Below are 26,038 nucleotides of genomic sequence, written 5' to 3' on the forward strand. Positions count from 1 at the left end.
ATATTTTTTGGTGAACCGCAGAATTTTAGTAATTAGTTTATGCGTGCCACGCGATGGAAAAGGGTGAAAATCGCTGATCTAGACTGTGCACTCCATGAAGATGAAATCAATTCTCATTCATCTTTCTCTTCCAGAATCTACTGCAACATCATCGTGGACATGTTTGCTACACTCTGTCTACATTCCCACATGCCCGCCCCCCTTTAAAATGCTCTGAATAATTCTGACTTCAGTCAGTCACAAGACTCACATGTTGTCGGGTGACTTGACATACTTGTCTGTAGTTAAAACGCTATAATAGCCATTTATCATTTTACACACATAGGCCATTTCTACTTCCTGCCTCCAGTTCAAGGCCTGGCATAATGCAGCATAGACTTTAAAAATTTTTAAATAAGATATATGGCACATATACATTTAGATCTTTCATCACTCTGGAATTGAATTATGTGTGTGGTATGCGAGGGATGAGTCCAGTTTCTTTTTCCAGATGAATAACTTGCAGTATCATTTCTTGAAAACTCCATCCTCCCCTCTTCGAGTTGCACTGCCGTGCTGATATCGACCAGTTGTTCATCTCTATGTGGCGTTGTTTCTTGGTACTACTGTGTTTCACTGGTCCGATTATGCCGATATCACAGTACCTTTGTGACTCTAGCTTGATGGCATCTGGTAGAGCCAGTGGCCTTATCCTGTTCTTTTGCAATGTTTCTTGGCTACTCTTGAAATTTTGAACCATTGTGTGCATATTTTTTTTCTGTCCAGAACATACCTATCCATATTTTATATGAAAAATAGAGACATTTATTGAGGAAGATATAAGATACAAGAAACATTGTACATAGGACAATGACACCTCATTCCCCTTCAAAGTAAGCACTTTGGGACCTCACACAGTTCTCCTAGTATCTCTTCCTCTTCAAAACATTCTGCAAAATCATTTGTTAGAATTGACACCAGCTGCCCCATTGTATTTTCCTGAATCTCATCAATGGTCTGAATCTCTTCCCTTTCAAAGGTGATTGTAGTTTTGGGAAAAGCCAGAAGTCACAGGGTGCCGAATCTGGGCTGTACAGGGGCTGAGTCACCTGGGTGATTTGATGTTGTACCAAAAACTCTGCACAAAATGTAGTATATTCACGGGTGTACTGTGATAGAGCTGCCAGTCCCCAGCTGACCATAGCTGCAGCTCTTTCGGTTGTATTTCTTCTGTCAACCAACAAAGAGCATTGAGATAATATTTCCTGTTAATTGTTTGGCCTGAAGGGGTGTCCTCACGATGGACAACACCTTCCCAATAAAAAAACGCAGTTAACATGGTCTCAATCTTGCTGCAACTTTGCCACACCTTCATCAGACACGGAGAACCTGGTGACTTGCGTTGGGATAACTGAACCTTCTTCCTTTCAGGATCGCAGCCATAGATCTACCATTTCCTCTAGAAGGTTAGGACCTTCCTGAGGAAATCAGGTTCATTGGTAGTGGTTTGAATCAAGTCATTAGCAACTGTAGCACAGTGTTCCTTCTGCTCTGGGAGCAGGGGCTGCAGAAGGAATTTTGTCCTGACACATTTTATGCCAAGATGCTGCATCAAAATATCAGACCCAGTCATTTTTGGAATCCCCAGATGAGCTTCCGGTTCTCACACTGTCGGTCGCTGATCTCTGTTGACGGCAGCCCGTACACGTTCAACACGCTCAGGTGTCCTGCTTGGTGCAGACCTTCCAGAATGTGGATCAGTTTGAACAGATTCTCAACCATCTTTGGAAGCATTTGTCCCACACTGTTATTTCTGTTGCACTCATTGCATTGGGTGCAAAAGCCCTCTGAATCATTTGAATAGTTTCCGTGGAGGAATGTTTACGCTTAATGCAAAATTTGATGTAAATTCACTGCTCTACTCACTCCGTCTTTTTGAATGTGACGATCACACAGTACACACACACACTCATTCAATGACGTCTACCATCCCCACTGACTAGTACAGTGAAGTCGTCATTGTTCACACGCGCACACTCCAGTCCACTCTCCTTGGCTGCCAGGTTACTTGATGTCACACAAACTGTTCATGTTAGAATAACAATGGCAGGACTCTTTTCAGACAGACCTCATACATCCTTTTCTTCCTTTCCTTTTTTCTTCATCTCTCCACCCCATCCCTTTGGCAGACATCAGCTTGTTCTCTGTATCTATGGTTCTGTTTATGTTTTATTTTATTTTGGGGTTTGTTTTTTTTTAGGTTCCACATAAAGTGAAATCACACTTTGGCATTGATCTTCCTCAGTCTGACTTATTTCACTTATTATGCCTTCTAGGTCCATCCATGTTGTCACAAATGGCAAGATTTTATTGTTTTTTATGGCTAAGTCGTATCCCCCTGTGTTTATGCTCCACATCATCTTTATCCATTCATCTGTCAGTGGGCACCAAGGCTGCTTCCATATCTTGGCTACTGTAAGCAGTGCTCCGATGAACATAGAGGTGCGTGCATTTTTTTCAAATTAGTGTTTTGGGGCTTTTTCAATAAATACACAGAAGTGGAATTGCCAGGTTGTATGGCAGCTGTAATTTTAATTTTTTGAGGAAGCTCCATTCTACACAGAGGCTACAACAATTTACAGTCCCACCAAGCATGCATAAGGGTTCTGATTTCTCCACCAACCTTGTTATTTATTGCTTTTTTTTGAAGACAGCCATATACATTTTAGAATTTATTAAATCATAAAATTTAAAAAACAATTATGTTCTTTGAGAGAGAAGAGTTTAAACTAAAATGAGATTTTAACTTGAAAAAAACTGATATTTTTAAGAACTGAGTTTACTAATCTATGAATGTAGTGTATCTCTATATCCATTTATGACATTTTCAATATTTCAATAAAGTTTCATAATTTTCTGTAACAGTTTTACACATATATTTTATATTTTTTCTTAAGAACCTAGCTGTTTGATGCTGTTGTCAAGGCATATTTTAAATTAATAGGCCATTTACTAGAGTATAAAAATGCAAATGAGTTTATATAATAACTCTGTCAACCTTACTAAAATCTGTCGTTAATTCTAATGGCTTATCTTCATATTTGAAGATATCTGAACTTAAAGTTATGAAATCTCAGGATAGACATCCAACCTTACTCCTGCTTAATTCCAAGTTACGATATGCACAATTTTCTTGCAGTCTCCTGGGCAGGTGTTATTTCTCATTTTTATTTCTGCTGAAGATCTGGATCTTCAGGTCCAGGTTTATGGATGGGGGAAGTGTTCTTTTTAGAATCTACCCTTGAGATGGGCCTTGGACTTTGAAGCCCTTTCCTTCCAGAGGCGATAAGAAAACAAATACGAAGATCTCAGGTCCACAGACGCTACTCGAGGCTAAAGTGTGCTTGAAAGCTCTGCTTACTTTTCTAGTTCTTTCCCTCACCCAACATTTTGTTGAGCATTGAGCTCAACGTTCAACTAGCCTGAACATTTTTGGCAATTACTGTAATTGAGAAATAGGTTTATTTTTTTTGTTTGCTATTTTTGTTATTTAAGACAAATTAAGAATCCATGTTCTTTTAGACCATGTCAATAATTACTAGTTTAGTAGAAATTTTAATTCAGTCAGTTTCCATTCTAAATTTGGAGGGCCTCTAGCTAAGTCTAGCATTGGAAGAGATTTCTCTTGTGATACATAGATATGTTTATCCAAGGGCTGGAGTCTATGTATTTTTAGTTGAGTCTTTTTATTTCTTAATTATACTTTATGTCTTAAATAAATCACTTTTTCTACTAATAATAAAGAATATTGTAAATTTTAAAAACAAGTTAAAGTCAGAGGACAGCAATTTGCAATACCTCTTTTTAACTGTGTGTATATTCAGATTTTAAAACTACATTTTTCAAAGTGTATCCAAGGGTTAGCTCTAATCAGAGTATCTCGGGGAGGTGACTAAAAATGCATATTTCACCCTGGAAGGATAGCTTAGTTGGTTAGAGCATAGTTGCAGGTTCAATTCCTGGTCAGGTCACATGTCTGTATTACGAGTTTGATCCCCGGTCAGAGTCCATAATGGAGGCAACTGATCGATGTTATTCTCTCATATGGATGTTTCTCTCTCTCTCTCTCTCTCTCTCTCTCTCTCTCTCTCTCTCCCCTTCCCCTCCCGCCACTTCCTTCCTCTCTCTCTAGAATCAATAGGCAAATCCTCAGTGAGGATTTTTAAAAATGCATATTTTAGGACCCTCCTCATACCTGCTGCATTCAGTGATGCCTATAAGGTCCACTTTTAAATAAATAATGCTGTTTGTTCCCATACATCATAAAGTTTGATAACTGCATGATAAAGTTTAAGAAATATAGACATTGATTCATGTAATTATTTTTCTAGCACTTACATGCTTTCCATTCTTTATAATAGTTTTTCTAGGGTTCCATTCTTTTATATTTTGGGATCTTTAAATATTCTGAATACTACCTCATTTGAAATACAGTTATTAAATATCATTTTTTAAAAGCGTGGGGGGGGGTTGTTGTTGTTGTTATTGTTGTTGTTTTAAGATTTTATTTCTTTATCTTTAGAGGGGAAGAGAAGGAGAGAAGTGTCAATGTATGGTTGCCTCTCGTGAGTCCCCTGCTGGGAACTGGCCTGCAACCCAGGCATGTGCCCTGACTGGGAATCGAACCGTGATCATGTGGTTCACAGGCCTGAGCTCAATCCACTGAGCTATTAAATATCATTTAAAGCAATAATATACTTTAAATTCCCTAACAGTCCCTCTTCCATTTATTTTGTATATAGAGAAAACATATCATAAAGCTGACTTGGGGAGACCTCCTTCTTTGGAGAGCCAAAATGGTCTATCAGTGTATCATCAACAAATTTGTGTACCATTTTCTATGGAAAAAAATCCAAAAATTGGCATCTATAAAAATAAGGTCCCTTGAGTGTTAGCAGCAGACTGTCTGAGCTTATGATTTTAAGGATCCAACTTAACTCAAAGAGGATTGATATAGATAAAGTAAATCGTTATATTTACTTTACTTGATTTTCAATACATTAAATACAAAGTTAGTGATATATATGTATATATATATATATATGTTTTTAATTATCTTTCACATCTCAAGTATCTTTACTAATTTCTATTTATGAAACTTTTTCTGACTTGGAAATTATTGATTACAAGCAAATTGAAAGAATATGTTCCGCTGATAACTAATATTTATAAAACTTTGTTACTAAATAAATGAAAAGCCTGGTCAAATATAATAATTTAAAAATTTCAAACATGATCAAATAATAGCTAAGGTGCTCTGTAGGATCATTTGTGATCTCCTAGAATAGAAAGATAATGAAGATTTTGCCATTATTTTTCTTTTATTATCTACAAAAATCAAGGGCAAACCAAGCTACTTTTCCCCCTTTTCTAGTGTTGATATTACACTTTTACTTTGTTAGATTTTTTATTCTATGCTTCTATTTTATTTTAAGCATTCAGTTCTATTTTAATCTCTTTAATCCATCCCCTTGTTTTATTTCTGTAATGAGTGTTTAGCTCAGTATGACTTAAGCGCATAACTAATCCACTCCCCATAAATGTGAGGTTTGTAACAATCTTTAAAACTCAGTAGTTGCACCACATCATAAGTACTTCTCTGTGACACCCTCTTGGCTGGACCATTTACTCTTTAATGTTCAGCAGCAGCAACTCCCGTGCATGGAGCAGGTGTTGTCTGACTGAGCATTCCATAGCGGGGTCAATTAGCTTAAGATGTTAAGAGGTCTCCTGAGCATAATGGCTATTGTTTTAAGATAGACCGAGTCTAAACATCTCTCAGGTGAGATTCAGAGCCTGGTATTAAGCATGCTTCAAATTCTCTCTTTCTGTTTGAAGAAATGTTAACATTGGAATTGTGTGTGCTGATGTCATTGATCGCTAATGTCTCATAGACAATATGATGGATGGACATGAAATTCCACTTGCATCTTTCCTGATTCATAAGTGAGAGCCTACAGGATCGTAATTCAGAAGGAAGCTCATAAATGAACCATGGAGGGTGGACGTGAGCGAAGGACAAAACTCTATTTTCCCTTACTCGACTCCCCAGAGTGTTCTGTTACAAACAGATTCCATCTTCTCTAAGTTCCTTTCACTGAAATCTTCTCTTCACTTTTAGGGACTATATTAGGTGAACTCGTTATCATATTCCCTGTTGCATTAGCTAAGCTTTTCCTTCAGTAACGCAATTTATTTTTATCTTGAAATTAGTAGCAGCTTTATGACTTTTGACAACTTCATATCACCTTCAAACTCTCATCCTTACACTCACCTTTAGATACTAAATGTTCAAATTCAAGCTATACTCTCTTTTGAAATACCAATTAAATTTAGAGGTGATAGTAAGGTAAAAATGAAAGTAGAAAACACTAGAGCTTTACTTAATAATGTTATCATCAATCTCCATGTCTGGGGACCAACTTGCAGTTGAAACATAGTCCTGCAAGTTTCTTCTAATATATTCAAGAACTCCTTTCCCCCAAGAGGGGTCCAGGTTAGCCATTGCCATATACTAACTTCTGGGCAATACTGAATCTTGTCAAGGGTGACGCTCCAGGACACTAAGAAGTGGAGTGTTTCAGGCTCATTTTTAGCTTCCATCACATTAGTTGCTACCCGCAGTGCCTGCAACTAAAACACCCAGTGGAAATACGCCACAGACAAGACCCCCAGCTTAAATACCACTGGTACTAGTGATTTCACATACGTTCTTCCAACTAATTCTATTTTTTTCAATTTATAAAAAAACTTGGTGGAAAGACGACAGGTTACCTTAAGGGTACAAGTTGCAGGCACAGATGGAAAATCATGAAACTCTCCCAAGATGCTCTTTGAGGTCAGTGGGATCTCCTCGGGAACCACTCCAGATCAATCCAGCCTGTCCGCAAAGACACGCTTACGTTGTGTTCCCTGAGCCTGCTGCTAACAGCTGCGCTCCTCAATTATGGATGAGTCTCCGCTTGTTGCGTGAACAAACTGCACGGTGTTCCATTAGTGAGCTTCAATTTCATGCTAAGCTTGGCAATTCATTAGTGTTATTTAGGCTAATGTGCTATTATTTTGCATATTTTATATCATTTGTTATTCATGTAGTGTGACGTTTAAGTATTAGGGATCAATGTCGTCTACATTGTTTATAAATTCGAATGATTAAAGACTAAGTCAATTAAATATACTACTGCATTGATTTGTGTTTCGGAAGTTACTTTCTAAGAAATGCATCCTATTCTTCTCTTTTCAAAACTTGGGACTATTTTTTGCTAAGCAGAATTTTTAAATATTTTAACATTAGTATTTGGCTGTTAACTGAAGCTACATAATAATAAAATATATAATTTTAATTTTAATGATAAAATACTTGTAAAAAGAGAGAGATCATTTGATCCAAATTTTGCCATTAACCAGGAAATCCATAAAACACATATACTTAATTTTTTGTTTACTTATGACTATGGAGTTTTTTTAGAAGTCGGGATGTAAAATCTGCTAGACCAATCTCTGTATGCGTTAGACTAAAATGTTAGTGGCTGAGGAAGAAAATACCCTGTTATATATACACACCTATACATGAGTAAATATCCATACAGTGTTTCAACATAAATGTTTGGGCCACCTCCCCATGCGGCACAGCCATGCTGCCCCCCTCTCTCTCAAGTGGCCAAGTGGGGACAGCTATAGAAGCTGCACCTGCTCTGGTCTCAGGACCTGCCTTGACTCATCAATTTATTAATGCACTGTCCCTAAAAACAGGGCTTGTGCCAGCCAGAAGTGTCACTGGTTGCACACTGAAGAGAAGCCATTCCCTGAGTTTCCTACAAAGATGCAGTAATTGTCACTGCAGACTTCATCCTGTGTTCTTGATTCCTGTTGAAACTGGAGAGGGCACATTTGCTCCAGTTGGGGAAGAATCAGGGGCTGAAACCTCTTGCTCTGTCTTCCCGGGATATTGCACCTTTCTGCATTTTCTTGCTCACAAACTTTCAGGGTATAGTTTATTCCTACTCATACTCAAGTTTTCGGTCATTTCTGCAAAATCCTAATAAACTCTCCAGCTCATAGGCATGTTTTCTTTCGCCACTGGGGTTGTTCATTTTTAACCTTTAAAGTCATGTTCCTACTTCTTTTTCCTTTGTGTCAATTTCTCTTTCTTGCTGTACTCACTATTTCCCTGAACATATGGTTTTCTATGAATAATTTTAAAAGGTGAGAGCTATTTTTGTCCAAAATTTTGGAGTCTCTTGGTGTGTGTCTATGAATAGTAAAAAGTAAACATAATCCAAATATTTTGAAAATTTTAAATGCCGTCTTACCTCTTTGTCAATCTAGTTTTGGGAAATTATAGACGTTGCTAAGGATTTGAACTTCTCTGCAGGAGTACCAGGGGACAAAACTTCTAGATTGTTCTACTACACTGCTTTATGTGTCTGTAAGACTGTCCCCAGGGCAGAATTTTGGAAAACACATTTAATTTTTCCACCAACTCAACTTAAACATTTAGTAGTAATTTTCCTTGAACTAGTTGGGTCCAACTTTTTAAAGATTCTTAATAATGGCAGGACCACTTCACCTGGACTTGCACTTGGTCTTGATTTTCTGTTCAGGGTAATGATTCTTACGCCTTAGTGTCCATTAATTTGTTCTCTGAACAAACATTTGCTGGCTGAGCACTGTGTGTGAGTCAGTAGTGGACGCTGGGCACATGATGAAGAGAAATTCCTCCCAAGATCCCTGCTCTGTCCCAGGGCTCTGTGGTAAGGACAGCCACCACCGACGATTCTTCTGCTAATGGGACATGAACCACATGTTAAGAAGTTTTATGATGCACAAATGCATTGAAATAAAAAACAGGTTAATTGCAGGCTCTGAAATTAGTCCTTTACAGAGCAGTCACTGTATGACACAAACTGACAGCCAAATGCAAATGTAAATTCTGTTCACTGCAGCAGAAATTGGAGCTGCCCTACCGGTTCCTAGGGGCTGTGCCCAAGGTGTAGCCACAGTGGGGTCTGCAGTGGCCCCACCATCCTGGGGGGACACAGGGCCATGTTAACAGCACCAGCAGCTGGAGGTTCATGGCTGCAGAAGTTCCATACGGATATATATTAGATATGAAAATCTTATCCATGTGGAAGGCATTATGACAGGGAATACAGGCGAATTAGTGACTTCGCAGCTTTACACACCTAGCGCAAGTTTTAGCACTAAGGTAATTTTTACTGCCTAAATTTAGAAAAAGAGTAAACCTGCCTTGCTAGTGAGGTTCAATAGCTCCTTTTAAGTAAAAAATAGACATTGCACCGTAATCAAATGAAAGATTAATGGTTAACTTTAATGTGAGCACATACTATATTCATTGGTTCCTCCTCTCTCAGCCCCCAATCCTGCCCTATTCATAGGCTTATATAACCCATATGTATTTTTTTAAAAAGTAAATTCATTTAGTAGCCCAAACCTTTACATTTACTTCTTGTTTCCCTACCCTGTAGTGTATAAAATAATCATAATAATTAATTAGGACATGTATATTAATATATTACATAGAAGATATACATAAATGCAATGTATGTGTATCTATAGATATACTGACTATATAATATATAATGTACGAAGGAGATACATACTTTTGATTAATATACTGAAATACAAACTATTTGTATGTGTATGTGTAGACATGTGCATGTATGCACAAACACATGTAATATTAACAAGGACTAGTAACTTTCCAAGCTGAAAAATTAAAGCCCATAAATTATGCAATATTTGACAATATAGATGATCCTTAGGGAATTATGTAAATTAACGCTAGAGAGACAGTCACAGACAAAAAAGTACTGTATGATCCCTTTTACATATGGTATCGAAAACAGTCAAATGCATAGAATCAAAGAGTGGAACGGTGGCCGCCGGGGACTGGGAGGGGGAAGTGAAGAGCTTCTAATCGATGAACTTGAACTTTTCATCCAGCAAGGAGATTCAGTTCCAGAGACCCATCTGCAGTGACCAAAGCTGTATCAGACACTCAAAAATGTGTTAGGAGTATAGGTGTTATGTCAAGTGTTCCGACCATAATAAAGTAGAATGTAAAACTTTTAAGTGGGGAATAAAAAATCAAATTGGAGCCCAAGAGCCCAAGACAGGATCTCTTTCAAAAAGCATTTATACATAAATTGAAAGGAACCCCACATTGAATGAAAACATCTGAGCCAGAGAGTGTTATTCCCGTGCATGTCTAATTGGAAGCTTTTTCTTTTTGTTACTTAACAGACCCAAATTCTCAATGTCAGTTCTCATTTATAAAATACCTAAATGTTATTTGAAGCTGGACTTGGTGGTTTTAGTCATTTTTCAAGCATTGTCGTTAATTGGGTGCCAAAGCCAAGTGGTATATAAGAATGCTTTAAAACTACAGCTCACATCCTCTGTTGCCAGCAGATATATCAACACATTCCTGTTTTTAGAAATCACAGAGTTTAGAATCTCATCTTAAAATCAAAGGGAGTTCAGAAAGGACCCAAGCTGCCAATGTCCGCAGTGTCTCCCTACGAGGCCCTCAATCCCCGTGCTGGTACGCAGCGGGTGCTATGTCTGGACGTTGGAGCTAGAGGGTGTCTAAGCCGTCAAGTCGCTATAACTTTATAGAGAAGGACACGGAGTCCTGGAGAAGCTTGGTTCTCAATTGTGGGTGACGAAGCCCACAGTGGAATCAACCAATTTTTTTTAAAACCCTGTCAATGAGATGCAACATAAAGGAGGTTTTATGGAAAATGTCAAGTTAATATTTTCATGAACTGTCTCAGTCAGTACAATATGGAGAGGGCTGGGCACTTACTGTGGAGTCTAACTGTATTTACCCAGAAATAATGTCCCACCCGCCTGCACCAACACTGTACCTAAACGAAGAGCAGAGGGGTTCATTTTGGCATACGACCGTCACCAGGGCAATCCCAGTATTTTGTTCGTATTCCTAGAAAAACAAATACCAAAGCTTTTCAGATTCATTTATTACCAGCCTTCTTTGTGATAATAGGCAGTGAAAAATACAATAAATATTAGAATGACCCTAATCCAAAAGCATACATCTTTTTAAGGAGGAAAAAAATCTTAAGGGACATAAGAATATATTTACAATGGAAAGCAGGGACCTGGCGAATTAGTTATTCGAATGTAGAGAGCAGATTTTCAAACGCAAAATATGGTTCTGAGGATCTAAAAATAGCACAAAGAGTTCTGACCCTCTTAATACAGAAATATTTTCGGGGAGCACTGGCTGCTGGTAGGGATTGTATGAGCGGCTGACCCAGTTCTAGGAGGTGGACCTCAGATTTCTGAGTGAGTCGACTGCCTTGAGCATATAGAACAACCCACATACGCAGTAGTTTTCATGAGCGCCAAGTGGGTAAGTGAAAAATCACCATTTGGCACTAACATTTTCGGTTCACTCATAAACAGAACCACCAAGCATTCACAGCTCAGCTACTGTGGTAGGGGCAGAGTCTTGTAGAAGAATGAAATCATCATTCAAACAAGCATAAGAAAAATGCCTGATATTCCAGTGTTCCAGCTAAACAGGAACATTATTCCCCTAATTCACAAACAGAACAGCTATCAGTAGAACTAAATAGTTCCAAAAGAGAAGCAAACCACCCTGTCCTGTGAAAGATGCGCAAGTTCACAGGCATCAGTTAGACTGTTAATTTCGGTTGTAAATTGCATGAATGTACCTGGTAAGAATGTGTACTGAGTACAAGCTTTCACAAAATTATATTGTTGCCCCAAATGAAACATTTTCAGAGGTGATGAGCCAAGTCATTTTTCCTTTTGTTGTCACAATAGTTGTCTTTAAAAAAATTCTCTAGAGAAAATGATTAATTTGATTTCAATTATGCTGCAGAAAACGATGTACTTTACATGCTCGCACACTAAAAAGCATTATAGTGTTCCTTTAATGTGTTTAAAAATTCAAATATGTTTTTGAAAGCCACTTAAAAAGTCGAAGCAAAGCAAGCCAATGCATCAGGGTGTCACCCTTCCAGCCGACGTGTGCGGCGCTTCCCCAGGTGCCTCTGTGCCACACTACACAGGCATCGTTGGAATTTTTCTGAATTATCTTTGAAAATTCTGAAGCATTCATTATGATCTGTTGACAGACACAAAGACAGTCTCTTCAGTTTTGCCATGGCTTGCAAGAAACACTGAAATCCATGCTTGTCCCCTTTAAGAGGAAGGCAGATTGGCAAGGCATAACTGCTACTTTGGGCTTGTCTTCATTTTGGGATTAGAAGTCTCTCTCTCTCTCTCTCTTCTCTCTCTTTCATCATGTCATAGATGAAATATAAACTCTTAAGTTTCATTTTCTTTTTTCCTTTCTTGCCTTTTTCTTCTTCCCCTCTCCTTCTCTCCCCTCCACTTTTCCTTCCTATATTTTCCTAGTTTGTTAGGTTATCATTTCTTCCTCAATGATCTTTCTCATATCTATTTTTATTTATACTCCTTCCCACTATTCTCTTAGTCCTGACTCTCATTTTTCTTGCTTCTCAGTAACCCTGGCCTCGTTTAGGGAAAAGTCGTGAATTGGTCTCCCACACCTTTAACTCCGCCTTCTGCTCACTAAGGCTTGGTTAACAAGAGATGGAACTGGAGTAGGTACAGAATGAATCATCTTATATGTTTTTGATAGAAACTTGATACATTTTAGTATCAAACGTGTCTGGAAATAAATTTTGGTATTTATTTTTTCAAATGACATTTAAATTATATTCAAATGTCATTTGTTTGAAAAAGTTACATAGGCAGCTTATACTTCTTAAAACTTGTTTTCAAAGTTTAACAGAAATTTCTGTGTCTACTGTCTAGGAATACTTATTATTTTTAAGAGGTTTTTATAATTATAATGCTTACAAATCTGCAAGCCATGTTACTGTACTAAAACTATTATTTGCGATCCTTAAATATTTTCTAAATAGGTGAGTCACTGTGACCTTAGTGATGTGCATTATGCAGTCTCTACCTTAAATTTTAATATCAAAATATACAAGGTAAAATATTTTTCTTAGCAGTCTCCCTATTACTCTGATTAAAAAATAACTTTTCTTTTTTGAATCGTTTTAAGACCTAGCCCAAGTCGCCTTTCTTTTGAACTATCTTTAAGTATGTTGTTTCTTATTTTCAATTTCCTCCTTCACCTCATTCCACCTGTCCAACATGATTTCGTTTCCAAATGACATGGCCTCTGGAAGTAACACAGATCCATCTCAGATGGCCTGGCCAGCTGCCATGGGAGATTAGAACCACTAATGGGTTCATCTTTACATACAGACTCCCTGGACACGTGTTGTGTGTATGATTGCCTTTCAGGAGTCTGTCTCCAAGAAAAGAGTAAATAGAGTTCTTGAAGAAATATCTACAAGACACTGTTTCTCGATTCCAATCGAAGTACTATGCTTTAGATCAGCTTAGCAGAACTTTTAAGATAGCAAACTAGTACTATTTGTAAAATTCTTGAAATTCTACTGGGCCATATGTATTTCAGCCATGTTCTATGAAAATGAAATTGATTCTAGAACATTTGTAATCTAATGGTAATCCATGTTATAATGACAGTCTCAAAACACAGTAGTTAATTTCGTTAATTATGTCACTGTTGTTGACTTTCTCAGCTCGTGTTCATTTTCAGTGAAGAGATGCTTATGACATCTAGTGTGTGATGTCATGAGCTTTTTTCTGGCTAGGGATGGGAATATCGCTCAGCAATGTGGTATCTATCTAACAGGAGTCAATGCAGGGTATGGTGGTACCTGTTGACTACACACCTGCTGAAAACCATGGTTGTGAAGAAATCCCCACAGTCAAAAAGGGAAGGGAATATCCCAGAGACGAGGTGTGGGGTGGCGAGGAGGTTCTGATCCGCCCGGTGTGCCGTAATGTCTCTTTCCACAGCATATTGGCAAACTACACCGAATGATCTTGATAAGGGAGATTCAATGACAATTCAATGACAATCTTTTCTTATGCTATAAGCATAAGATCCCTTCCTTTGTGCTATAGAAGGTTTTGTCAAAGAATTTTATTACAAACCTAGCAGAATTTTTAAAGTGTTTTATTCCCTTTTAGCCATCCCATGGATGACTTAGTGGTTGGGGGTCTAACACAACCCGTCAGTTCTTAATAAGGGCTTTTAAAAATCACAGCATGTTCTTCAATCCCTCCATACAGGACAAATGTGACATCAGGGACACAAATATCATTACCTTGATGAATTACTGACGGTGTAATGATTATGGAAATCGTCATTGACTGATCATCAGTCACAGTTTATTTCAAATCAATGTCTACAGTATGTAGCCTGGATGGAAGTGTTACCCAAGCCCCTCTGGTATAGTAGGGCTCTTCCTAGCTAACTTCCTCTGAAGAGCACGACAGCTTTGTCATGCATCATCTGTTCATGAATGGAACCACTCAGTGAGTGCATGGCCGCGAGCTATCTAAATTAGTCAGCAGAACATGGGGCTACCACACACTCATCGACAAGCTCATTCAGAAAAGCAGTTTAATTTAAGAGCCAGCCAATGTGCCAAACTACAGAATCCCTCCCCAGACACGGAGCCTCCCATTTTTTCCCTTTCCAATTGGCAATAAGTGGTAATGTTTGACTTTACTATGCTGTTAAATTGCAAGTAAATTATTGCAGAATCATGACATAATAGGCATTTACATCTTTAGAACAATCTAACAGGAAGCATAATTTCCATGCCTTTGTCTGAGATGGCAGTGTTTCATTATTCTTTTTCCAACACATTGAACATTTCAAGTAATTTTAGGTCAATGGGATTTCTGTGGTATTAGTATTATATAATATTTCTCTAATTTTTCAGTTAGTCATCATTTATTAAGAATCACAGGATGGCCCTGGCTGGTGTAGCTCAGTGGATTGAGCGTGGGCCTGTGAACCACACGATCGCGTTTTGATTCCCAGTCAGGGCACATGCCTGGGTTGCAGTTCCCAGCAGGGGACACACCAGAGGCAACCATACATTGATATTTCTCTCCTTCTCTCCTTCCCTTCCCCTCGAAAGATAAATAAAAAATTTAAAAAAAAAAGAATCACAGGATGGTTGATGTCAGTGTGAGCTAATGATGAACTAAAACTTTGTCCTCAAAAGTCTGCTTCTTAGATGACCATCATAGTCAGTAAATCATACTTTATTTAGCAACAATGATTTGATTCCAATAAAGGTAAGACTGTTGTTTTTTAAGTCTGCCTTTTCTACATTTGCACTAAAATAATTTGTTGTGTATATATTTTGGTTGGGATAAACAAGGTAATGTAGAGAAATAGAACAGAAAATACATGAATGCTGAGTTCAGTTTTGCTTTGTGAGAAATAGTATAATATCCTTTTTGGAAAGAAAAATAATATTTGCATAAATTAACCAATGGAAGTAGATTGAAGAAAAATACAGTGTTTCACTTGTAATTGTATTTCTATACACTGTATGTTTTCCTTGTGTTTTTGATAAAATTTGGTAGTAGTAACATTATACCTTAATTTTATACCTTTATTTTCAAAATATTCCATATAATTAGACACTTAAAAGAATTTTTCTGATAAAGATAAGGTAAAATTAGTAGTTCAAGTTTAAGAGTAACATACTTTTCTAAACATATATAGCAATTCTCAAAAAGTCAACAAAAAGCAGGTAAGATTGAATAATATTAATGATTTATCATTTATAAAGCATCATTAGGATTCAAGCCTCCTACCAAATATCCCAAGCACATTTTTTGTTCCTATCACAAGACCCTGACAAAGGTTTGCTTAGCCTCCAATTTTGCATGATGAAAGCAAATCACAATTGCCTGAGATCACAGAAGTTTAGGGGGCAGGTCTGTCTGAGCTCCAAGTCATCATCATTCTCCAGGCTCTGCAAAGCTCCTTGTGAATGAATAGTATTTAAGATACAGACTCTAGCTGAGCTTTGCTTTTGGAGTCACGTGACTAGCATTCATGGAGGGCTTACTGTAGAAATAGTTATGTATCAATTGCTGTAGAGAAAGAAAAAGGAAGGAAGAGAGAGGTGGAGGAGAGAGGGAACACAGGGAGGGAGGAAAGGAGAGACCCAAATCTTAAAGAATTCACAGTTATTCCTACCTCAGTTATCTTCTTCTTCCTAAAGACTGTGGGAGGACATTGGACAAATGTTTCATGAGTACCAACAACGTGCCAAGACCTGTAAATCTAAAACGAGGCGGAGAGCCATCCCGGGCTTCACCCGGGGAGCCCCTCCCCTTCCCAGTGCCCTGGCTCTGCCAGCCGCGCCATCTTCACAACCAACCTGTTTGGCACGTCACTGCTGCCATCACCTTCTCTGTTCAACATCTAATCAGTGAGCACGTGTGTTCATGTGACCTCTGCAGTGAACTTCACCTAGACGCTTTCCCCTCTGCCCAGTCTCCTGGCTCCTGCACCGGGGACAGAGGCCGAGTTGTTTCTAACAAATGTGTAAGTGATCCCCGTCAGTAAGATATGATTGTCTCCCGCCCCAAGGGCCCTCAGGGACAAGTGTCCCTGAGTGGGATGAGCTCTGAGTCACGGCTGCGTCAGATTGTCTGGGGCGGGCTGCTCTCCATAGACAGACAGGCACATTGACTTTATCCAGTGTCCTTGTCTTGGATCTAAGGAGTAAGCTGGTGTCCATCACCAACTTGTCGGTGGCCGTCAGCATGGCCCCGAGCGCGAGGCAGTACCGTATTGATCAGAGAGATGAACAAACTCAGGTTTCAGGCACAGTTCTGTCACTTACTGGCTGTGTAATTTTAGTCATTTATGCACTGGACAAATATTGACCACATGTTCCATATCAAGCAATTCTGAGGATACAGTGATGGTCAAAATGGACAAGATCCCTGGCCCTAAGGCGTTGCCTTCTCATGCAAAGAGAGGGGCATAGGCAAGTTCATAACTAACTAAATAAGGTTATTTCCTGATAGTAATACAGGTTTTTGTTTATTTTGTTTTGTTCTCATAGGGTGATGTGATAGAAAGTGGACTGGGAGACACTGACTTCAGATTGAGTGGTAAAAAGGCCTGATTGATCATAAATGTTTAAAAATGACCATACAGAACCTGCCAGGAGGAGGTCAAGGGCAGGGTGTTCGGGCCAGGAAACAGGAAATGCAAAGACCATGGCCAAGCATAAAGAGGCACAGGGTAGCTGGAGAGCGGTGGGCCAGGGGAGGGTGAGACGGAGCAACAGGCCTGGCGGTCAGGCAGCGGGCTGGATTTCATTCGGTTGCCGTGAACAGAGAAGCCCTCTTCGGTGGCTACGGCCGAGGAAGGACCTGATCTGTTTGTCATTAGAGAAACGGGGGTCTGTCTGCTGTGGGAAGGCTGGAGGCAAGAGGACAAAGGTGGGGCAGAAGTGGAAGCAATGTGCCCAGATGGGCAGTTGAATCCAGACTGCTCCCCTTGAGAGCTGTCATCCTCCCGAGAACCCCACGGGGCCCCGGATGGACCACCGACCGCGTGGTGCCCTCAGCAGCTTCACTACCTGGAGCACCTTAGTGTTTATTATTAGAAGTATTTAATTTGGGCGCACATTTTAATGTACAATAAGATTTAGATTTTTCATCAAGTCAGCCTAAATACTTCGCAAGGTTTCTGTGACTCACTCTCTGCCTTCCTCTAACTTTGGTGGGAGGGAACGGAATCTTGGGTTTGGGTTATAAAGCGGCTATTTCTAAATGACACTTGTGAGACCTATCAGAGACGGGGCTGACGTGGTGTGTTTTATAGTGACAGTTGGTCTATCGGTCAGTAGCTGTTTATCGAGTGCCCCAGCACCATGCAAGACACTGTGCGGCGAACGGCGGGAGAGACAAAGAGCTAGGAGAGGTGTGCCTGCTCTCACAGAGCTCACGGCGGCGTCTCGCTGAGCCAGGGCGTGTTCCCAGAACAGGGAACCACACCTGTCTGCGTGTGCTCGGATCTAACACAGTCTTCAGGACGCGTCTGAGTAAAGCCAAGGAATGGAGGAAGGGAACACCCCAGGCCGCGAACGGCTTGAGAAAATAACAGGAAAAGAAGAAAGCATACCGTCTTTTCAAAGGCAATTGAGTGGACTAGAGCAGAGAATTCACATGCGCTGCCGCATTATAAGGGAAGGGTGGGAAATGAGGCAAGAAAAGAAAATTGGAACCAGATTGTAGAGGGGCTTAATGCCCGGCCAAGGAACGTGGGCGTTGTGCTGTTGGTATTGAGCAGCTATTGAAGGATTCTGAGCACAGGAGCGGCCCGACGGAAAGGTATTTGCGAAGATTAAGCTGACAGCTCCGTGCAAGGAGACAGGGGGGGCACTAATCAGGAAGCAGCTGCGGCAGGAGGGCTGGAGGGGAGAAGCCGTTTGACTTTGTTGGACTGGGGTTTTCCAAGTAAACAATGTTACAGCTACGTCAACAACCCCTCATTTGTGCCCAGGTTGTAGGAACTCTCAGATGACGTGCTGGCTTTTATCAAGAAGTGTTCTTTATATAACAAAAACGAACATTCCCTTTCTAGAAAAATCATTCAACCTCTTTTTCATTCTTTTCTTGATTAACAGTGACAAGCAGGCTACAAACTGACAAGGAAGCAGCAAAAGAGCAGAAAAGGATGAAAACAAGCAAAGGTTTTGCTAAGGAAATGTGTATTTCTGGGGTTCTCATCATTATGAGTTAATTACAGGCTCTCAGCAAACATCCCATATGAACTCAGAGGTGCAATATGTTTTATTTGAAAAAGTGAAATAGTGATTTCCTTTCCAGTGTTCAATTGCATTTCCTGCTATTTTAAGACTGTTCGGCGGTACCAATGTACTTTGACAGCCAATTATGCCAGCATGTCTTTGCCATGTATTTTAACTATAATGCTTTTTAAAAGCTCTAATTGCAAACATAGAGTTCATCTTAATTGATCAGATGGGCATCTAGAGTTGTCTGAAGACTGACTGTGTCATCACTAAATGACTTAACTGACATCCATGAGCACGAGCGCACACACACACACACACACAAACCTGTTGGAACTAGACACTTCCTTCGTGGCTAATATCTACAGTTTTTCTCCCCAACTTTCTCTTCTCCATCATCTTCACTCTTGAGGAAGGAAGGATGGCACGGAGCTCCTGAGTTCTTAGCCATATTGAAGAATGCAGTTAACCTTAGACCATCTCTGGGAGTTCATGATCTGATTTCCTGGGGCCGAGAGAGAGCTGATGATTACAGTTACAGGCATGGCAAACCTCGCACTCTGCCTGTGCCATCTTACTCCGGCAAACGGGGGTCAAAGCACAGCGTGGTACGCATTCTACAGAAGGTGACTTTCCGGAGTAACAAGTCCCCAGGTTAATGTCCACCTCGTGGCCGTTAACTACAACTCATGGTTTAAAAGCTCATATCTGTGATTGATTTAGGTGTGGGGCCATTGCTTAATTTACTTCGGTTTGATTTTTTTTTTCTTGTCTTCGCCTTCCCACTTGGCTTCTGCAGAGGAGAAAAGTCAGACAGTAGTTACTGCTTTGGAAAGAAAAGATAAGCGGGGCACTCTGGAATGCCTTTTCCTAACACTCCTTTACCAAGTGTTACATGACTATATCAAATTTCCTTAAAATTTGCTAATGAGAAACAGACAATTCCATACAAGATACAACCAAGAAATTTGCAGTAAAAGAGGACTTCAGAAATACGCATGGTTCTCAATGGCACTGAGATGGTGTGCTTTGGAGTTCTGGTCTTTTATTTTTTCCGTGTTTGAGTAGGCACTATGGTTGATTATCAGGTTGAGGGAGGGCAGAGGGACATGCCTGCTGATTATAAATGTGCATGTGTGTAAAATTTCCACACATAATATAATATTTCAAAGTTATTTGTATGGAGGCTCAGGGGCCCCAGAACTTAAACAAAACAGCTGATCATTGGCTCCAAGATATACTTAAAAGAAATTATAGTTGGTATTTTTTTTTTACATCATATGGAGTAACTTTCAGGCTTTCGGGTTACAGTTCACATAATATTTATTTATTCAGCTGGCTTTGGAGATTTGAGCAGTATTTGGAGACACACGCATATTTGCCTTGCTTAATAAAAAAGTATACTCAAAGGTAAAGCTATGCATTTTTATAAACGAAAGTTTCTTACATAGAGAGGTTGATATTGACAAAAAAAATGTAAGTTTAAAATTAAAAATAAAGAAGCTAAACAGCCCCAGAAAAAAACTGCGTCCAGCATCACCTTCTTAAAAAAATCTTTAGCAAAAGTTACATTCCCTGTGCTATATTCATTTTCTTTCAAAAGAACACTGTAAACAATACTTGCATTGATCTACTCTGATCATCTACAATACACAAGACCCAGTTCACCCTCTAAGAATAATCATTTAACAGAAGGCATGTAATTTTGTTGGTATTATTGGTAGAGATTTGTGTCACAAAATGAACTCATTCTTTTTAATGAAAGGAGGTGGATAAATATTTCATAGCTATGGCCTTTGAAGACCATTCCACCTTTCAGGCTTAAAGCAGTCTTTCAACATGTGTGCCAATCAGAAGTCTTTAACAGGTATAGAATGCATCTTGTCTGCTTTTCTTTGAAAAATGTGAGGATGTCAAGATGGCCCTGAAATATTCATTATGTGGACAATATTACAAGGAACTTGCTGAATGCTTTAGTCACTACTAACTTACTCAGATTTTTCTGTCTTTATTTCCATTTCCCTAATACTTCACAAGTCTGCGATTTGTCCAAATGTCTTTATATTATACGTACATAACTGAATTTACTATAGTATATAACACCACAGTCTTATTTATTTGTATTTGTTTTATTTATTTTGTTAGCTTACCTATAGATGTGTAGCATGAATCATTTTCTTTTGCTTCCTTCTTTCTTCCCTTTCTCCTTTTACATACCTGTCCCTATTAGTTAAATAAAGTAATAACTTTATCATGAAATTATCCTTTCTATGGGTTTCCCTGCTAATATCTGGCTAGTGTAGAGGAACATCCTTGTCAGAGAGAAGACTAATTTGCAGAATTTTGTCAATGTGATTTCTGTGTACTCTGCTTTGAGTCTCCAAAAAAAAAAAAAAAAAACATCCACAAATTGAATCTAGGACCCATTCCTTTCATGAAGGCTTTCCTCCTCCATACTGATTGATCTTCGTTTTGGTAAAAACTATTACATTTTGTGTTAATATCAGATGTTTTTCATACAAAGTGACATGATTTGATAAGGTGTTTAAAAGCAGGGACCTTTAAAAGGGTACCTTATAGAAAATAGATATTCAACTCAGCTTTCAGAGGGATATACATGCACACATATACATACATATGTCATATGTGTATGCCTACCTCTCTCTGTCACCGACCAAACTGCTATGAGAAACAAGCCAAAAAGAGGGCAAAACGAAACATTTTTTTTCAGGTCGTATGATGTGCCAGGCACTGGAGCAGATAACTTTTTCATGTTTTTTTAATTAAAATGAAATAAAAAGATATTTTTTAATTATTATTTTATTATAGTATACAGTTGACCCTTGAACAATGAAAGAGGTGGGGGTACTAACCCCCCCCAGTAGAAAGTCCAGGTATAATTTCTGGCTTCCCCCAAATGAGTCGTCCTTCAATATCCACACAGGATTGGTTCCAGAAACCCCAAGACACCCAAATCTGTGAATGCTCACGTCCCTGATACAAAACAGCATAGTCAGTGTGTAGAGTGGGTTCTCAGCACTGGCAGGTCCCCAGCCTTGTTGGAAACAGGATGGGTCTTTATTGAAAAAAAATTTTTCCATATGAGTGGACCCATGCAGTTCAAAGCCCTGTTGTTAAAGGGTCAACTGTATATACAACAGAATTATATTTATTTTACGATTTTTACTTGATTATTTTTATGACTAAACTACCTACCATAAATAGCATATCCCTTAACAAGTCAAAGGTATCTCAGTTCCCACTGACGTGAGCGGTGGGGAGTACAGGTACAAACAAAAGAAAGGTCAGACATCAGGAAGAATGGTCATATGCATAATGCGTTTTAGAAGGATGTCATGGAAATGGTGGGAAGTTTCTGATCTCGTTCATTGGAAAAATATACAACGGCGTTACATATATTCTTGCCTGCATGAGTTTTTAAAAAATACCTTTGTTAGCTCTAGTTGTACATTCGAACACATTGAAGAGAATGGAGGTCAGAAAAAAATCAACAGTTCAGCTTAAATAAATCAGTTTCACAAATGCAAAGATAAGTCGGATGGTTTCTGTGATGGTGTCCCTTCCTGTGATTGTCTTTTTAGCTGAACATTCACACTTCTTCAAAGAGCTGTAAGCAATGCATTTTTAACAAAATCACAATGACTCTATTGCTTTCATGAAGATTTATTAATAGTGACTACTAAATAAAAATGTCAAAGACACAGTAAATATCATGCATAAGAGGCATAAAGAAATGCTACATTAGTTTGAGGACAAATAGGAAATGTAATTTACATTCTAAGTAGAAAATGAATTTCTAGTAATGTTTGGCAAAAACAAATTATGAGCCAAAAAAACCTAATGGTTCTCATGATACCTGGATAAGAAGGCAAAATTGAAACAAATGCAGGTTCTCTGTAACGTACAAACAAGGCAGACCCTGAGCAGGGCTGGGAAGTGAGCGCTTGCCCTTGACGTCAGCCCCCAGATTCCCAGCCCCGCTCAACTGTTTTCTGGGCCCTGGCCCCTAGGAGCACCTGGTCACAGACAAGACTTGTTTTTTTTTTTTCAGTCCCTGCTCATAAAACTTTTTCTGTCCTGACTTCCTTCCATCATTTTATGGCAATGTTTCTCAAACTTTTGATTGTAGATAACATAGGGATTTATATATCCTAATCTAGTTCTGCTTTCCATAGAAAAAAATAAACCCCATAATAAAAAAAAGTACTGGAGAAGGAACAAAATAAAAAGCAACGTAATACCAACATACCAATCACACAACAAAACCAAACAATGAACATATATAAAATCTGAAAATGTCACAACCATGTTAATTCATACATAGTTGTCTTCAACCAACGCCAGTCCAAAAGAGCCCCTCCCTCCATTTCAGGAATTCTGAGTTTTCATATGAACATCAGTGACAGTAGCAAGGCTCCTGAGCATTGCGTTGCACTCAGATGTCTTTGTGGAATGCCGATGCCGAGTTGTCAGTTAATTCTGGCAACATGCAAACATTGGTTTAAATAGAGAACCTTCTAGCAAGGCAGCAGATACTAGTGAGCATCCATTAACTTCTATGAAATTGCATATTATTCAACTCTAAAATCAAAGATGAGCTTTCTGTCCATCAGGCTGAACTTTGAAGTTCCCCAGAAATCCATAAGGCGTGCTTTGAGCTTTAGGGCCCCAGCATCAGCTCAGTGACAATGGGCGACTAGGGTCTGAGGCTGTTCCCAGAGGGAGGTTATATTTCAGCCTTCTTCTCTTGTGTGCTAGTGACTGTAAGCTGAATACACCAGGCTTCTAAGACAGAGACTGACAGACAGACAGACAGACAGACAGAGGGAGAACAACAGAGAGAAGATTGTATCTCAGTAAGCCACAGAGATCTGCCTGACCCTGCAAAAAATAAAAAATAAAATAAAACAACAACAACAGAACATCAGACTGTGATTGGGCCACAAACTGGAGAATTAGTGCAAGAAGCAATGACAGTTAAGCAGCAATGTAGTCAGTGGTCAGAGCAGCCAAGATGCAAACAAATCAGAGTCCAATAAATTTAGGGGAGGCCTGGTAGCATGAGGGTCATGTCAGGGCTGACTCAAGGTGGCGGGGAAGCTGCCCCTGTAGGTTTGTGGGCCGAGCTCTGATAGACCAGACGAGGATCTCGACGTTCGGAGAAGCCCCAACCGGAGCTCTCCACAGCTACACTGCCTGCATCCCTTTAAGTCAGTGTTGGCCAGAGGCATCCTCTTTTTGCCAAGACTTTGAATTATCAATGCCAAGTCTGTCGGCTGCATCCACCATTTATTGTCTTCATTTGCTCTGTAGTGAGTCAGTTCTATGACTCAATTGGGGCTCTGAAGATTTGTCTGAACATGTTAAGCCACCTATACAAAGTAATTTAAAGAGCGTTCGAATGTGAAATCCCTATTTTTTTGTCCTATTATAACTACCAATTACTGCATTATTCAACTACTACCGTAGTCAATTTATATATATCTTTCACCCCTGTGCGGTGCTTACAGGTAGGAAAACGATGTCACAGACTTCACCTGAGCTGTGAGGTGGGCCGTCCTGGATGCTAGGTAGGAATACATCCTTGGGACATCGGCTTGGAGCACAGCACACGATTTCGAGCTCGTTGTTGTTGCCGGTCATTCTTGTGATGCTATGGATACATCTTTACTTTTTAGATTCCATTTCCAGGGAAGTCAAGGACAAATGTCAACGTGCATATTGGTTATTTTTTCTTTCCTTTTTGGCTCTTCTCTTTTGTGGCTGCTGTTGATGAAGATGACCCTGAAAGAGACAGGGGGATGGGAAAACATAAACTGCATTATTTGGGTTTTAGACACTCGTGGTTTTCCGTTAAACACATCTCGTCCAGCAAACCTGGAATGCCATTTGGACTGGACAGTGGACATAATGTCCTCCACGCTCTACTCAGAGGAGGGTAGCAATGAGGGGCGGAAGCCTGGCTCACACACGGCCCTCTCTGGCCAGCGTGGTAGTGGCTCGCTCAGGTTTTGAGCACCGACCAAGAGAAGTAACCATTTTTCTCCACTCAATTTTCACCGTAGACCCCTTTCCCCTCTGATCTTCAGATATTATACACGCCCTCAGTTTGTAGAACCTTACAAATCTGGCCTCTTTACTCTTCTTGTGTCTGTGGTACGATTCTTACCAGAGACCTCCCAAGTAAATATTGAAGGAGACTTGAATGGGGAAGATTCAGAATATAGAAAGACATATCTATAAGCACAGAAACTTGTTAGTGTAAGGCCATTTTAAATAATCAGTTTGAGTACCACTGTTTATAAACCTGCAGAGAATGGATTGCTCTGTTATATGCTATATTCATTTTCTTTAACTCCCTAGTTCTCAGTTCTTTCCTAAATATTTGTGAAGGGCATCAAATTACTGAAAGCTGAAAATAGTTGTTGGAGGAGTAGAGTTAATAGTAAATGATTATTTTAATTCACTTGATATTTGGGAGCCATAATCTTGATTGCCTGGCTAAACTCAGTAGCACCCTTAAGTAATTACTCTCCATAAATTAACATGCTATTTCTATCTTCTGTGAGTTTCGAGGAATAGAAGCTGTTAACCAGAAACTATGGATACATCACCCAAGTCACAGTCAGTCCGGAAGTTTTTTACACCACCCTAATGAATTGTAAGGTGATCAGCTGTGTGTGTGTGTCTACTTCATAATTAGGACAGACTGAACAATCAACCCAACTTTTCCCCTATTGATTTATTTGTCTTGGAGATGCTGCCTTGGGTTGTCTTATTGGCATACAATTACACTTAATGAAACCCTGTACTGTTCAAAGTATAAGAAGTCACTGAAACTACCTATTTATGTTTGGTAACTTTAATCATGGTTTTTTTAATGATTTATTCTAACCAGTGAATCCCAAGAAGACCATGTCCTGAAATCATGGTGTTCACAGTTCCTCTGAGAGAGATCTGCTTTTCAGGAGAGAAAACTGTGACTCACCAGCGATGTTAAGTGCTACAACTATTTAAGTAAATAACTAGTATATGCTGTAAAATTGCATATTCAGAAGCTGCAAAGGGTAGATTATCACTATATCAAGATTAAATAATTACAATGGAAAATAATTCTATTTATATTGGTATTGGCAGCCTTCTGAGCTGGTAATGTTTTATTATGGCGTTTGAGTCAAGGCCGATAACATGTTGACAGGTTTAAATATACGAGTATATTTTTGTATTTCCCAGAAGTTATAGCAACGACATAC

The 26,038-nt window shown here is 39.2% G+C and overlaps 1 long non-coding RNA gene across 1 annotated transcript; it reads right to left on the reverse strand.

Annotated features, from left to right (window-relative positions):
• Positions 1–17: 17 nt before the first annotated feature.
• On the reverse strand, positions 18–24,501 carry LOC118992990 (uncharacterized). Its single transcript, XR_005067755.1, has 3 exons — positions 24,490–24,501; positions 12,584–12,589; positions 18–83 (listed from the first exon to the last, which is right to left on the reverse strand). It is a non-coding gene; the product is annotated as an uncharacterized LOC118992990 (long non-coding RNA).
• Between the last annotated feature and the right edge of the window lie 1,537 nt (positions 24,502–26,038).

This window comes from Sturnira hondurensis, unplaced genomic scaffold (genome assembly GCF_014824575.4).
Source record: "Sturnira hondurensis isolate 20B ecotype Veracruz unplaced genomic scaffold, ASM1482457v3 Scaffold0008640, whole genome shotgun sequence".
Lineage (NCBI taxonomy): Eukaryota > Metazoa > Chordata > Mammalia > Chiroptera > Phyllostomidae > Sturnira > Sturnira hondurensis.